This window comes from Patagioenas fasciata, chromosome 2 (genome assembly GCF_037038585.1).
Source record: "Patagioenas fasciata isolate bPatFas1 chromosome 2, bPatFas1.hap1, whole genome shotgun sequence".
In the NCBI taxonomy this organism is placed as follows: Eukaryota; Metazoa; Chordata; class Aves; order Columbiformes; family Columbidae; genus Patagioenas; species Patagioenas fasciata.
In genome coordinates, this window is record NC_092521.1 from 13,096,889 (window position 1) to 13,113,075 (window position 16,187).

Genomic DNA, 16,187 nt, shown 5'->3' on the forward strand with positions numbered 1-16,187 from the left:
AACTGCCATCTGTGGTAATGCTTTGTGATTTATTTTTTTTTCCACAGTCCACTTGCCTAAAAATGAGAGCAAGAATATAAAATAACAGTAAGTGAAGATAGCTCTCCTCCATTTCCTGCCACCTCCCTGTTCTGACAGAAGTCTGTGAAAGCATAAGAGTTGAAATTGCTTTAGTCTTCAGGGATTGATGTAGGTGGTGCCTTGCCAGTGTGTTCCGTCTTCCAGGTACTTCTTCCTGTGTTGCTGTAAGCATGTTCATCCTCTGCTGTGCAGAAGATGTGGAGAAACACAAAAAAACTTGTGGGTGTTATTGGCGTAGAATTGTACAAAGAGACGCATGGACATATTGCTTTGATTATTTATGTGATTAGTACCCATTTTTGTGCCAGTGTTCTGACATTTTAAAATAAGTAGGGTAAGTAACCTCGAGCATTTAAAAAAGAAAAAAAAAAGTGTGATGCTTGCTATAATAAGTCAGTGATGTCCTGCATGCATTTGAAATTCCTGGTTCTCTGCTACTAAATCTTTCTGTCTGGTATGCAGCATGTCTGCTTGTTTACAAAATGCCTTGGAGCTGCACGGATTCACTCGAACCGTGTGCAGAGTGGTTTATAACACTGTCAGGCGCGTGTTGTTCTGACTAGAGAGATGTACTTGGAGCTGTGCTCTGGGCTGCACGAATAAGAGTTTCCAGGAATGGTCATGAGGATGAGCAGAAGGAGCTTTGTGGAATGCGTGGCTGCAGCCCCATGTTGGGCTGCAGGGAAGCCCTTTGGTGGCTGGGGTAGTTCAGGCAACTCCAAAATGCAGAGGCCAAACAACTATTTTTCCCGAACAGCTTCCTGAAATAACAGGGGGGGAGTCTGAGCACGCTGTCTTTCCTCTCTTTTCCTCCTTATTTGCACTGCAAGGAGGAGATAGGCACTGAGGCAACTAGTTTTCTTTTAAAGTCAGAGACATTTGCATGGGGCAAGTTACCTTCACTGTTGTGTACTTTTGAAACGCTTTTGGAAGTAGAGGCTTCAAGCAGCTGTAAGACCAGAAATACAGCACAGTGCATTATCGACTGCATTTGTCATTCTCATCTAGAGAGAAAATGTACTGATTACATTCAGGATTTTGTTTTTAATTGGAGAGAAATGACATGCTGGTCTCTATTCACCTTGAAAAAAAAAAAAAGAAAATACTGCTTTGTGTGTGCAAATTGAAATTTCAACAATCCGGACAAAAGCGATGGGCACTTAACAATATAAACAAGGTGGTATCTCAGTACCTTTTCATGGGGTTGATTGACTAGTCTTTTCATAATGGTGAAATGTAAATGTTTATAGGATGCTCTTATGGTTTTGGCAGTTTTTTTATTGCATTAAATTTAATTATATCAACTACTACTTGATAATTTTTATTTTTATAGAGAGTGATGGATTTTCTGTTTTAGAAGACCCAGAAGAATTAAGAGATCATTTAGCAACAGATGTTCAGCAGTGTGTAACATGCAGTTTTGGTTTGTACACCAGACCACTTCAATTGGATAAGTCCAGTATATCTGGAAAAGACAGCCTTGGACCTTGCAGGTTTGCTAGTGCTTCTACACAGCTGCCAGACTGGCAAGGAGTATTTCTATTATATGAAATTATTTTATTATTTGTAATCCTATCTTAAGGCTACTTTCTTGTGCTGCACATCTAGTATCTCAATTACTCACTTTAGAGCCTGTCTTTCAGTGGTAAGCTTGGTATTTTTGCTATTAAAGCAGTAACAACTTCAACTGCTTGATCTCTGGTTTGTCTCAAATTCCTGTGACCTGTACAGAGCGTCTCTACAATGGGCTGTGACCTTCACGTGTCTTTTATTGTATGTTCACAACGGGTCATAAAACTGCAGGTGGTATGACCTGTCATCGCCTGCTGTAAAGGGACTGGGAACGAGCTATTCTAAGGCTGCATTGAAATGATGTATAGCTCCTGTGAGTTAGCCGGTGGAAATGGTGCCATAATAGATCTGCTGGATTAATTATGGAGATAGACAAGAAAAAATTGTGGACCAAGACAGTAGGTAAAATGTGGGGGATCCCTGTGTACCCATTACCCAGATGGACCGTTGTCTTTCTTCATGAGCAAGGTTTGCAGCACCAAGTAGAAAGGATGGTCACCTTCAGAATACCCTTCTCCTGCAGAATTTGCTGCTTTAGGGACGCGGGACCTTTTTGGCAATAAGCAGTGATCATCCTAGTGGTTAGAGGAACTTTTCTTACTTCTTGGTTGGTTGAAGATGGAATTGCACAGATCTACAGAGGTTTATGTCTCAGGATGGAGGTTCAGTGTTTTATTTTGAATGGGATCCTCTGCAGGAGGAGTTAGTGCTGGCTCTGTGCATCTGCCATGCTTTGAGCTTCATCAAGGCACTGATCTTGCCAGTTGCTAAATGTTCTGAAAAGGCTAAACTGTGTTCGGACCTGGCGAGGAGCTTGGAAGCTGAGTGATAATGTAATTGCAGGTCAGTAACCTGGAGGTTAATAGTTAACAGTGTTCTTAATGAACTTGCTGATTACAGGACCTTTGAGACAATGCCTGCGTGCTCAGCCATGTGTGTGTGGCTTGGCTTGCCTTGGAACAAGAATAGCAGCAGGAAAGGTTTTGTTCATAGTACCATCAGAATAAAAACTTGACAACCCCTACCTCTTCTAATTCCCGAGATGTTTACACCACAGAAGTAACTGAAAATGTAGGGATTTAGTCCAGAAGCATGGGTGAATAGGTGAATCTTGATTTGTTTTAATTGGTGAATCTTAATTTCTTTTTTAAAAGTAATAATGTTTTATTTCAGTAAAGGTAATGCAAAACACAGGTCTTGCAGTTTTTGAGTAGGTCTTACTGGTATGGGCATCTCTAATAGCTCAGACATGTTTCATTCAAATTAAAAAAGACAGGGGCCTGTTTATAAACCTCCAGAGCAGGTTTCTGGCACGGACACTGACTGAGGCTACTTGCTCATTGTGACTGTGGATTGAATATTTAGCTCCTAATTCCCATGAATGGGCTTTTTCTTAGCTAACCACATTTGAATGGAAGTGGGAGAGGAAAAAGCAATAGGAAGGAGTGTTCGCATTTGTGGAGGCAATTTTTTTTTAAAAAACCTAAATGTTATGTGCTGTAAAACATAAACTGTAGTACACACAGCAGTAAAGATAAGGTGTATTTTTGTAGCTCCTGGAATCATAGAATGGTTTGGGTTGGAAGGGATGTTGAAGATCATCAACCCCATGTCTGTACTGTCACAGCTTTGGGTGCAAACGTGATTTTTCATTGGATGTTTTTCCTTTACACACGTTCTACACATCGTCTTCCAACTCTATGAATTGATGAAGCACATCTGTGCTACTTGAGAACAAACAAGTATGAAGTCATAGTCCCCTAAATAGCTGGTAAGATGCTGAAGACAGCCTCCTTTTCATCTCCTGTGGATCCTCTTGTACGGGACTCTGGAATCTTGGCTTTGATTCTTCGTGCAGAGGCTTCACAATATCCACATCTGGGCTATGAATGTAGCTGAGAACAGATCTGCTTTAGATTTTCATGGCTAATAATAACTTTAAAAAACAAATGCTTCTAGCAGAAGAATGTTTGTGTGGTCTCTAACACAGACCAAATTAAGACAAAAAGGCAAAGCCTGTAGTATCCAAATAGCCTTTAACTGGTATCAGGTGCCAGAGTTGCTCAAGCAATTTTTTCTTAATTGACAAAGAATTTCTTTTTTTAACTTCTTGCTAAATCTTCTCTGTCACAATTAAAATCCCTATCTCCTCCTTTATTTTTTTTCCTGATATCTACATATTCTCCCAGATAATCTGCATTATATTCAACACAGTCTCTAATTGAAAAAGGGCATTTTGCAGAGCTTATTGTTTCCATTGTTTCCTTTTTGTAATAACATATTAGATCCTTTTCACTAGCATCCACTTCTAATCATATTTTCTTGGTAACAGGATCTTATCTATTTAAATAGTGCTGCTCAGTGTTTCTTAACTGTTAAAAAATGCATCCGTGTTTAATTGCTAATTACTTTGAGTATATTTGTAAAAATATCGGTAATACCCCAAATATCACTGCTTCTGGCACAGGAGAACCTCGTAATTTAAATATTTGAGTAAACACATCAAACACATAGCAGGTGGGAGGAAGAGAAAGCTGATGGTCGAACATTTTTATTTTTAATTGTCATGAGGGTTGCGCTTAATTGTGAAACAGTGACTGAAAACGAGAGGAGGAAAAGCGATTGGCACCGTTTCCTCATTCTTGGAAGAGGAAGCAGCGTCGCGCAGCTGACCTGGGAACGCGTGCCAAGCGATGACACGAGCGTCTGGGATCCGAGCGCCTGTTGCCATCGTCTTTCCAGTGTCTGAGAGGCAGGGAGGAGGCCTTTGGTTGGGATTCCTGGTGCTTGAGTAGAACAGGTAAGAAGGTTCAAATGAACCTTCTGAGGAAAGGTGGATGAATTCAAGGTGGCAGCAAGCGCATTGCTTGTGTCAGCACTGACTTGCTTTGAGAGTGAACTTGCTCATGGGTGCCCAAAAGAAGAAACAAATTCTAGCTGGGATGGAATGTTTTACGCTATTTTTTATTGATTGACTGATTGATTGTAATTGAAAGAGAGGAAATATGAGAATAGGTAATGAGTTAAACTGTCTGGGGTGTTTTACATCACGCAGTCCGATCTGCAGTGAAAACAGGTGTGTTCAACAACAAATTCATAACTTCATTGAAGCTCATGTGGCTTTAGAAGCAAGTCTGGCTCAGTTAGTTTGCGTGTATTTTTTAACAAAATTAGTAGGTAGAAGTACAGGTTTAAAACTCAAGAATAAACAGTCTTTTCCTCGATGAAGAACCAGCTGTTGCCAGTGGATGTGCTGGGCTGCATGTGAGATGTGGCCTTAATAAGTCACCCTTGGAGAGCACGTCTCGGTGCTGCACCCTTGTTTGCTGGTAGCGTTTTTAGAGATAAATGGCAGTCCACGGAGAAGCACGGATGCCGAATCTGACATCCCGTGTCTTTAGTCTTGGGGGAAATGCTGTAATTTAGTCTTTGTGGAAGCAAAATGTAAATCTGTTACCGTATAATTAAGACTACACAAATTGTTTTGACTTCTCATTCCCAACATTCACCCGACCGTAAATGTCCTGAACAATCAGCATCTTAAAACAGGGAGACAAAAAGGGAGATTGAGAAGTTCAATATAACCTCGTGGAGGTGGGTGAAGGAAGGGTTAAACAGATATGTGAATTTAGTGGTAGCAGTTTTTTTAAATAATTAAATGGTTTGTTTATTCTGTCTTACTCATTTAATTACAGTACTGTATTAAACTTAATATTTGCAGTGAAGTAACCAATAACAGACATGTTTAGGTTACATTTTTTCCAGAGACAAGTCTCTGCAAAAAACTGTATTTTCTATATTTGCACACCCACGTAGGTATAATAGGTGTCTGCTTTTAGCTTCAGATACTTGTTGAACAACTAAAAATGGGTTTCTGGAGTGTCTGACAGATTTGAAAACCAGAGCTTGAATGGGAGGCCAAGCTTCACATTGCTCATGCAGGACAGACTATATTTGTTATCAGAGCGCAGGACAAAGAAACAAAATTTAGGGGATTACTTTGGAGGCTTCTCTGGTGTGTAAAACAAAGTGTTCAATCCTTTTAGTTTGATGTCAACTCAAGTGAATATTCCAGTTTGTGTAGAACCTGGGCTTTTGCCCACCTCCCCCTCAATGTTCTGTTGGATTCAAAATCCTTAATATTTCAGTAGAATAAAGGGACACTTTAGCTTTTGAGGTAGCTGGATTTCAGTTGCTGCTCTTTACATGCATTTTCTCAGAACTAAGTGGTGCAGTAGCACAGTGGCACTGTTTGTATTAAGCAGGAGGGAGGATTAGGGCGTAGTTCAGCTTTTGCAATCATTATCCATTTTCACATGTTGCTAGCAGAAACATTTTGACTTCCTCTGCCAAGAAGCAGATAGGTTTATGTTGCTGCAAACGTGAGATTTAATTTTGCTTTTAAAATACTGCATCATAAAGTTCTGGTTTAAAGTCAGGAAAACATTCTTCCAAAGTCTTTTGAATCTCTTTCCCACAGAAACAGAAGGGGAATTGAGCAGATATTAAATCAAGCAGCATCTGAATACCCAATTAGTCACCCAAGCCTCAAATAGAAAGAAGCCACTTGGAAGCTTGCGTTTTCACATTCAATTCTCGAGCCAAACAAGTGTCTAATAACAACATTAATTCTGGAATTTGGAACTGTTTTGTCGCTACCATAAAAAGGTACAATTGATAACCATTAATACAGTTTGTACCTATTCCAGTAGTAGTTTTTAAAACAAAAAACAAACTAACAAAACCTCATAACATTATTTTCTTTACTGCCCAGTTAGTTATTTGAGAAAGGAAAAGAACAATTTTCAGAAACCGATAGTTTGGAAAAGCGGGGTTTCAAACAGGTCTACTGTTTTATGGATTACTTACTGAATATCCCTTTAGTTCTGAGGGAGCGTTTTATTTTCTTATTACTATTTTCAAGAAGAAAACGAACTCCAGGGAAGGAAGCTATGGAGAAATAGTTTAACAATGGGACACACAGAATACAATTAATCTAAATGTGAGTGCTTTAATGGCATGAAATGTGTTCTGGAAGATATACCCGGATAGAGGGAACCTGCGCTTGTTAGCAGAAAGCTGCATCCTGTTGATGTCGACCAACTGCAAGGAAATACTGCTGGCTTCTGCTTAAAATAGGATTAAAATAAATAGGCCGTATGGCTTCCATGAAAGCGTATTGTCCTTGGCTTACTGAGACTGAGCACTCTATGACGAGTCCAGAGAAAATTCTTGCGTATCTCAAAGCAGCTTAACTTTGGTTCCCCCAAAATGAAGGTGTGTGCAACTGCCCGATGGCCGATACCAGGTGTCTGCAGACCTGGGCTGGTTACATGGTTCCCAATGCCTTTAAATATCAACACAACAAACAGCCAAGCTGTAACGAGTATGACCTTATTTTAGCAACAGTATAGTTTGGTAGCTAACCATTTTGTTTGCTTCCCACAGACTAGTGGGACTTGATTTATATGGTTTAATGTATCCCAGCATTCCTTTTCGTATTGCTGAACTTTCTGAGGAGAGCTGTCTGCTCCGTAAGGGGTGGTGAGCAAGCTTGGTCCATGCACTTAAAGCAGTGGATTCCATTTCCTTTAATTAACTTTCAAAAAGATATTAAAAAGGAGTTGGACTTGGTTAAGAACATGGCTTTAGGAAAAACAAATACCTGTGGAGTGCCTGATTAGAAATAAACAAATTTGGTGCCATGTTTTTACTGAAAATCTGGTTTTGGCAAAATAATTTGCACTTAGGTACCTGTAACTTCAGCGGGACGAAGAAGGTGGCGTGTAAAGCTGGATAGTTCCAGTGTGATCGGGTTCTTATGTGTGTGTTTACACCCAAAATAGAGAAAGCACTGGAATAAACAGCACCAGTGTTTATTGTAGAACTGTGTGTTCTGTTTGACGTGCTGACGCAGCTAGTGGTGTGAAATACCAGTGAAAGGGGAATGAGTATTTAGGTAACTTGGTGATTTCTACAATGCCACCCTTGTTCTTCTCCAGATACTGCTCTTGCTGTATGAGAACCCCAGCTAACGCTGTAGTGCATGGTTTCATTTACTGCATCCAGACATTAATTTGGGACTGTCAATTCCATGTAGCCACACTTATGAATAGCGTAGGTTATCTTGACCAGGTTTAGCAAGTGGAAATGTTTCTCTGTACCAATGACTTTGAAATCTCCCTTACAGTACCTGACAAATATGAACTTACCTTCTTCCTGAGGAATCACCATTTTGCTTTCTGTGGTCTTCTGCATTATGGTTATGACTTGCTGTAAGATACGATGTTCCGAATATTGCTGGATGAGACAAATGGGATCTCCTCATGGGGTAGACATCATTGGAGTAAATGGAAAAAATTGTAGCCAAATCCAACCCATTGCACTTGCTGTTTTCTTGTGGCCTCTTTGACAAGATCATCGCAGTACTCTGTGGTGTCAGGCCCATTTCCCCTGCAAGGCCCTAGTGCTGCTTCCCTGGGACTCTTCGGTGGTCGGTGTTTCTCAGTGGAGAAGGGGACAGCATTGGCTTGGTGAAATAAGCGTCTGCAGAAGTTCCAAAATGTGCTGTAAATTCTCTGTATAAACACTTTGGTCTTGTTTTTGTTCTAGCTCTGATTCTGTTGCCAAATACTATTAACATCATTGGTCAAAGGAAGTGAGGGGCCCAGGCTTCTACCAGAAATAGCATCTCTTGTTAACGTACGGCGGTTTGTTTTGTCCATGCTTCTTGCTCCTCGCCACCCTGGGAAACGACTGGTTGTGTTTATTGCTTTGTGATGTTTGGGAAACTTTTTGTTTAGTGTTTGTATCATATCTGGTTTTGGGAAAAACCAAGTTTGCTCCTGGTCTCTGCTCCAGAAAGCTGGTACTTGGTTACCTGATACGGGTTTGTATCAGAGGAGGGCATTCGCGTGATTGCTCTTGATGGGGAAAAGAGATACACTGGTAGTTTAAATAATTCATCCTTTTCTTTCAGTCACTTTTTTTTCAGGTGTGGTGTGTGTCTTCATTAAATCTTGCATGACTGCCGTGCGATGAGAGGAATGCATTCCTGGCAGTAGATGCAGAATGCAAACTATTTGGGATGGTAAGTGGCCGTGGCTGGATGTGGGTGCAGTGACAGCAGCTCCGTCTGCCCCGTCCCAGCCCCGGGGCAGGGGGGAAGCTGGGAAAGGGCTCTGTTGGTTACTTTGACCAACAACAGCAAATAAACTATCCTTGCAACACGGTTGGAAGGATTTGAGAAGGATTAAAGTTCACAATTCAAAAACCATTCTAGGCTCCATTCTGCTCCTGTAACACTCCATACACTGCTATATTTGTCTACCCGGTGGGTCAGTCTGTCTCACCCCAGTCTGAGATTATTCCCCCAAAATGCTCCTTTCCTTGTGCTTGTGGCTGACAGGAAGACCAGGCTGAGACTGTGTTCTATATTTTCTTGTGAAGCTGCTGTTTGTGGTTGCTCTCGACTCCTTTCAAGGAGTTTGTTTCCAAAAAGTGCTGCCTTTGTGTGTCCCAGTCGAGATATTGTCTCCACGGAAACTGGAGTGTTGTGGATGGTGTTGGCAGCTGGAGGAAGGTGTCAACCAGTCCCCCGAAAAGAGAAGGGTGCCAAGGAAAACCCCAGACTTCAGTGTGGAGCTGGCAGCTGTGGTGCGAGGCTGGGTTGTGTTCCCTGAGCAGCAAGGTGCTCCAGGCCTTGGAGCCGCTTCCAGCTGTGCAGTGATAGCAGGAGAAAGTGTCTCTTGTGTTTGAGGGTGACTGTCACTGTGCACCAAAATGTTCTTGGATTTGTTGGTCTGAAATAGTAGTCACACACAGTGTTGCATTAGTGCCGTCACACGACAAATGGGATGGAGTGATGGCTCAGCACACCCTGAGTACTTCAGGGCACTTTCTAGTGGGTTTTCAGTTCCCTCCGATGTTCTCCTTGCCTTTGTCTTCAGAAAAAAAAAAAAATTGAGACATTTTTCTGACCCTTGAGAACAACACAGCCTTTCCCCTTCTCATCCCTCTCCCTGTATCCCAAAGGGCTGAAGCAGTGATGCTGTAGGCAGAGGGAAGGGTCTTACCCTGGGGCCAGGCATCTCCATGTGCAGAGTTTCGGGTGGTGACGGAGTTTAACCCTTTGGAGCCCAACGAGCATGTGGCCAAACAACTGTTGCCTATTTATGTCCCACAGCAACTGCCCTCGGCCTGTGCAGCCTAAGCCCCTCCACAGCACCAGCTGCTGGGGAAGCCCAGGACAAAAAGGGCTTTTCATTCTCTGTGCACCCACACACGCGTGTTCCTCTGAACCGCCTGCCTGTGGGTCACTGGCCGCCTGAGAGGTTTTCTTGCAGGTTATTAAAAGAGCACCGGAGTTTGGTGCGCTTGGGAAATGCACAGGCATTTCTGTGAGTCACCACTTCAAAATCGAGGGGAAAATATGGGTGCTTTTTCTACTATAACCAGCTTTTCTGTCGGTAGTGAGAGGGTTTCATTTGCGGGCAAGCATTCACGTTAGCGGAAAAGTTGGTTTTCATGCTGAGTTTCATTTGTCAGCTTCTCCCCATCTTCACATTTTGCTCACCCTTTAATCCCTGAAACCCTTTCCGGCCCGGAAATTTATCTTTTATTTTCTTCCTTTTAACCCCCATCCATCCTTAATGTTACATTGTAGTTTAACCAGATGGGAATTAAGTAGCTGAATCCACCTGTGAGCTGTTCCCAGCAGCTCCTGGTACTCCCTAGCTCAGTATGGAGCTTGTATGGCTGCGTTTCCACATCTGCGAGGGCTGTCTTTCCAAGGTAAGGCCTCAGCAAGTACTTTCCTCAGCTGAGTCTTCTGACAAACTGGTGAGAGGAAGCCTGGTTTTAGTAAATCACGGGAGGATGACCCACTGTGGCAGAGCTTTGATGTGGTGGTACACTGGCACAAGGACGCTGTTGAATGCTGAATTATGGCCAATGCTGATTGGGATCAGTGAGCTGCCTCCTAATACTCTGTTTTGGTCATGGGACAAAACCCAGCAGTAGAGATCTGTATTTCTTCACCACCGTTTTAAAATAACCCAAAGGAAAGAGTCTGAGCCTAGTTGATGCACAAATCCCTTTGAGCTAGGAAAGCAGGGGTGCGACACAACGTAAGCAGCGACTTGCGTTCATGCAGGGCCGTAGTCCTGTGACTGATGCAAGTCTGGGATATTTTTAGTGTTCTTGAGTTGTTTGCCTGGTCCTCCCTGCACTTGGTTAGTGCTGTGAAGGTCACACAAAGATATTAGACAGCTGTAAAGAGAACTGAGAGGGCCAGCTGGTCGGGATGGCATTCGACCAGCAACACTCCTGTTTTTTGAGATAGAGGGGTCGGGGAAGGGCTGAGAAGTACTGGCAGGCTGCTTTGAAGATATCAAACCCAGCTTTCTTCACACCTCTAAGCTAGGGAATAGGTATCTGCCAGGAAACGAAATCCAGGCATCAGAAAAGCATCATTGTGGGGAGTTTGTCTGAAAGGATTAGGAAATGTACAATTTGCAACCCAATACTCCTGATCTCCTATCTCACGTATTTCCTATTCAGCAGGGAGTAGCGGTACCTGCTCTGTGCCATCACTGAATATATCAACAAAATGAAATGGCAGCAGGTTCTGCTTACTGCATTGGCAGCTGGATTCCCCTGTAATCAGGTTGCCCATTTGTTTTTCTTCTTCTTAGCTTTCATCTTACATTGTGGGTATTGAAATTGTTGGTGGAGGGTGAAATTAATCCATCCCAAGGACTGCTGCTGTCCTCGCACAACGCTACTGTTTAGGTGACTCTGAGAACTAAATTGTGTGACAACGCTTCATTAGAAGACCCTGAAATTTACTCTGGGGACCAGGACTGAAGGGAAAGTGTGCAACTGAAGTCATCTGAGTATCTCAGGAAAAGCCTTTGGGAAAAGTGGGGAGAAAAGTCAGAGGAAAAAAAAATGAATAAAATAAGTCAACCAGAATGACAGTTTTTCTTTATTTTTGCATAACTGGAAGGAAAGGATACTCTTGGGAGCAAATAAGAATACAAATGATAAATTTATTTTTCTCTGTGTATATTAGGTATTGAATGAAATGTGCTGGTCTGCCTTGCAAGTACAAGAACCATGAGTGAATTGTCCTAACTTACCTTGCAAAGCAGAGTCATTCTCATGATGTCCTCCTGCCATGCGAGAGGCGTTCCGCAGAAACTGGCCTCAACTCCAACTATTCCCTCTGCTTCCCCTCCTTGTTCGTTCTTCTCTCTGTTTACCCACATTCTCTTGAGGGATGAGAGATGCTTTTCATTTCTTTGGAAACTTCTGGCCGTGCCGTTGAGTCTGTGGTTTCCTGAGGAATGGTTGCGGGGGGCTTCTGAACAGCTGCTCGGAGCAGACCCAGGCTGACGGCACACGAGCCTTAAATCTCTTTCCATGACAGTAATGGCGTTTCCCCCAGCCGCAGGACAGCTATCTGTCTCATGGAATGACTCCTTTTTCAGTGCTGTCAGTCCTTAAATATCAAATAATAAATTAATAGAGAGCAGGTGACTGTTTCTTCAGAAGAAAGTTTAATGTCACGTAGCTGTTTGATGCATTGCCTGTGGCGCAACTGCCTTGTCGTAAAACCTGACATCATTTGTTCAGTTGTGTCTCATAATAAGAATTATTTGCTGCTTTTGAGGTTCGTTAATTATAAGTGACGTTACACATAGTCTGATATGAGCTAGAATTATGACATTCAGAGGGACTGCGTGGAAAGAAAGCACATTTCACTAGGAGACAGTGCAGCCTTCATCAATGTAGCCGCATGTTGATTGACAAATAGCTGAAGGAATGACTTATTAGGATTGCTCTAGCTCCAGCTTCCAGTACAAATAGGTCTTTTTGAGTAGCACGGCAGTGGCACAGGGACCTTTCATCAAAAGACTTGCGTGGGCTTCCTGCTCTGGTCGCGGCCGTCAGCCAGCAATGCAGGTGTGACACTGCGCTGCACACTGAGGAGCTGGTGCGTTGAGTGGGGACAGATTTAGCAGAGCTGCTGTTGCTTGCCTTGTTGTAAGCATGAACCCGTAACCTTTGTCTGAAGCACTGTTTCTCCCAACAAAGTTTGTTATTCCGAAACCAAAACGGCAACAACGAAAGCCCCCACAACCTTCCCCCAATGTAAACAAACAGTTTGGAATAACAATGTGAATCAGCTCTTAATTCAGCATGGCCATAAAATGCTGTCAGTTCAATAGGAAAAAGTGGGCTAGAAAATCCGAGTTCCAATAAATGGATGCCTAGACAGAAGTAGGGCTCTTGGCCGTGCGTGCAGTGAGAACTGCTGGCTGTGGTTGGGGGGCAGTGCGGATAAGCCTCTTGTGCCATAGCTCACCTCAGGATAGATGGCTTATATGGGCATAGATGCAGCAGTGGGAAATGCGGGTCCACAGGAGTTCATGCCGTTGTCTTTTGAGGAGACGTTTTCAAAGGAAGTTGTCCATGCAACAGGGAATTGTAGCGTTTGCTTCCTCTCTACGTGTTAAACCCCAAGCCACAAACTCTGAAGAGCTCTGCGAAAATTCAAAGGGGCAAATTTTGGTCATTTGAGTCGCCCTGTGGGGAAAACTCAGTGTGTTGAGCAGATAACTTTCCATTTTTCACAGACTTTGTCCTGATGCTTTTTCCACCCCAAGACTGCGAACTCCAGGTGAACGCATCAGTGTAAAATGGAGTCCATTGCGTCCCGTTGAACCCAGTGTTCTCCCAGCACTGTGCGTGCTCTTGGTCTTCAGCCTGCGTTCTCTGGACTGCCTGGCTGTTTATGTGGGGATGCTGTGTTGCATGTTATATTCTAGAAAATAGGTATAAGATACTTTTCCCTATCTTTAAGTAGGTCAACCGTTAATCTAATTGATTAACTTTGTGGCTAGTCAATTGAATTGATTTACTCATAAAAGGGGGACATATTTACCCACCGTATTGGTGTAACTCTCTGTGTAGTTTTATATAGAAGAATTGCAAAAAGCTTTGCTGGGCAGAACCTTGAGGGGAGAACCCGACACAGCCAAAACCTAATAAGGAGGGATTGCAAAAAGGTATTTATTAAAAGAAATTTAAAGACCTTTTGGCCTGAAAATTCAGGCCGTTAGCTCATTGGTATCTTCATTGGATGATGATAATTCGAGGGTGTTTACAAGGCAGTACTTTGCTGGAAACGAAACCATTAAATGCCCCTCCGTTTTGACAAAGGAGTCACTGCAAGATAATATTTGACAGATTGGTTCCTTTGGGAAGTTAAGCAGCCACTGCACTTTGATACTGGAAGCCTGAAGTAGCTTTAACAGCTTGTTCGTGTTGTTGAGGAATGCACAGTGTATTATGGACCATCATTCAAAAGCTACCATGAATTATCCATGGAAAAGTGCCCTCAGATAGGAGCCCCTTGATGCTTGGTTAGTATAATTAATATAAACATCTCACCGCAGCTTTACATTTTGGTTTAGCAACTCCTCAATTTGAGGAGAGTCTTGGGACTGCCTGGATTTCAATTATCTCCCTGATGCTGGAGGTAGGGTTTTAACTTGATTTTAATTATGTTTCTCAAGGGAGATCCAGACGGCAAGCAATGGTTAGGGTTGTGCAGACAGCATAGCTCGCCCCAAACATCTGAACCCAAGGCAAATCTACCTTTAGGGAGTTGAAAGTGCTCTGCTATTTGCTTGCCATTTAGAGAGGACTTTTTCTGTGAAGGTCTTTGTGAGATGCTACAAATGTGGAGTGTTGCTGGGCTTGTATTCAAAGAATGCATTCCACATTTTTCAAGTATTTTTGTGAATCCGATGAAATATTTGATTAAAAAGAATTTCAGCATTTTTGAGCACAGGAGAACTTGAAAACACGAACTGAATGTACTGTAAACACTAGAAAACCAGAAGATAGCTCAATTTCTTAAATTATAGTGCCTTTTAACCACTGCCGTTGGCTGTGCTGCAGTCAGGGTAGGCAGATTTGCTGTAAAAATGAGGGAATTAAGCGAGGTTCAACATTCAGCTCAGCGCTTTCTCTTTGCGCCTTGGGAGTTGCCATGTAATGAAGCCCTTGGGAAACATCTTGGGCATTATTGTCCAGAATCATGTTGGCTTTGGAGAAAGACCGGGTGGAAGATAGAAGGGAGTTTGAGGGTAGAGCAGACAGAGCCCTTTCATCTAATAAGCAGAGGCAGCAGCTTCAGCCAGGCCAGTGGTCGCAGATGAAACGGCGGGGCTCATCTGGCAGTCTGTAGCATTCCAGATCTAACAGTGCTCATTTGTCCCGCGTGTCCCAGTCTGCTGTTCAGCGGTGCTGTGAATTACTGCTGTTCTCTGGTCATGGGAAAGCAGTGATGCTGGAGAGGCGACCTGGAGGATACAAACACCCTTGGTACGGATGTGTGGGGAGGGACGGCTGCACTGAAGCTGCCTTTTCATAGCAGGGAGCTTGTGAGGGTGGAAAAAGAGAGGCAAGCAGTGCCTGGCAGTTTAGAGTTAACTGGAAGAATGCCTTTTTTTTTTCCTCCTGTCACCATTGCCTCCTCCTAGTTTTCTTTCACAATTTCACCGTTACAAATATTTCCGCTCCGACTTCTGCAGTGTGGAGGCAGATGTGCTGAATTTCATTGCTCTTTTTTGCTTTAGCAGGTAGCATGGCACATGGTAGTTCCTCAGTATTCTAAATATGGAGAATATGGGTAAGGCTCTGCTCTCCTTATGTGAACAGCAAAACATACACCCTTCTGGGAAACATCCTTATGCTGGAAATGCCTTTGGTCCCACAACCTGCTGGAATACGGGTGGGTATTGCTATCTTTTAATAGATGGAGCAAATCAGCTTAGTGTGCTGGCTTTATGGCCTCTTTTTAAGAAGGAAAATTGAGTTGGTGTTACCATGACCAGGTTTTCATACGAAGCTTCCATTTGCAAAGGTCTTTCTCACTGTAGTTTATCAGCTGGGACCAGATCTTATTAAAACCCAAACAGTAGCCAGCTCTGACTATTAGCTTAATGGTTTAATACCAGCTTCTCCATAAAGTAGAAGCATCAGGTTATTTAAAACATGTAGGTCAGATTGTCCCGGTGTTTTCCAGTGAGATTATGTAAAGACATTATTATTAAAACTCTCAAATACAATGGATGCACCTGATGCAGGACATTTTTTTTGTTCCCCTTTGCTTTCTGAGGTCCTACCGCAAAGTATACTCTAAACAGATTTTTTGGTCTTTACTTCCAAATGTGATATTAATACCACAGTGTTTCTGCTGACTCTTTTACAGTGGCGTTCTTAAGGTAAATGTTCCACTACAAGTCATTTAGCCTCAAGTTTAAAATGCAAACGTTTGGCTGTGGGAAGTCCTGGACTCCTTTTTCTGCAACAATGCTGCAGTATCAAAAAAAAAAAGGAAAAATGATTGCTAAGTAGCCAGCCCGTCCCCTGTTGTAGTTATCAAAGCTAGTAGCTGCAGAAAGTAAATTATTTAAATGACCTTCATTTTTAATTCACTGTTTGTTCAAGGGTATTAC

General features: G+C 42.7%; 1 protein-coding gene across 12 annotated transcripts in view; it reads left to right on the forward strand.

Annotated features, from left to right (window-relative positions):
- Nucleotides 1–16,187, forward strand: part of MTSS1 (MTSS I-BAR domain containing 1) — a 129,687-nt gene that overhangs the window by 36,669 nt on the left and 76,831 nt on the right. The window lies entirely within an intron of this gene.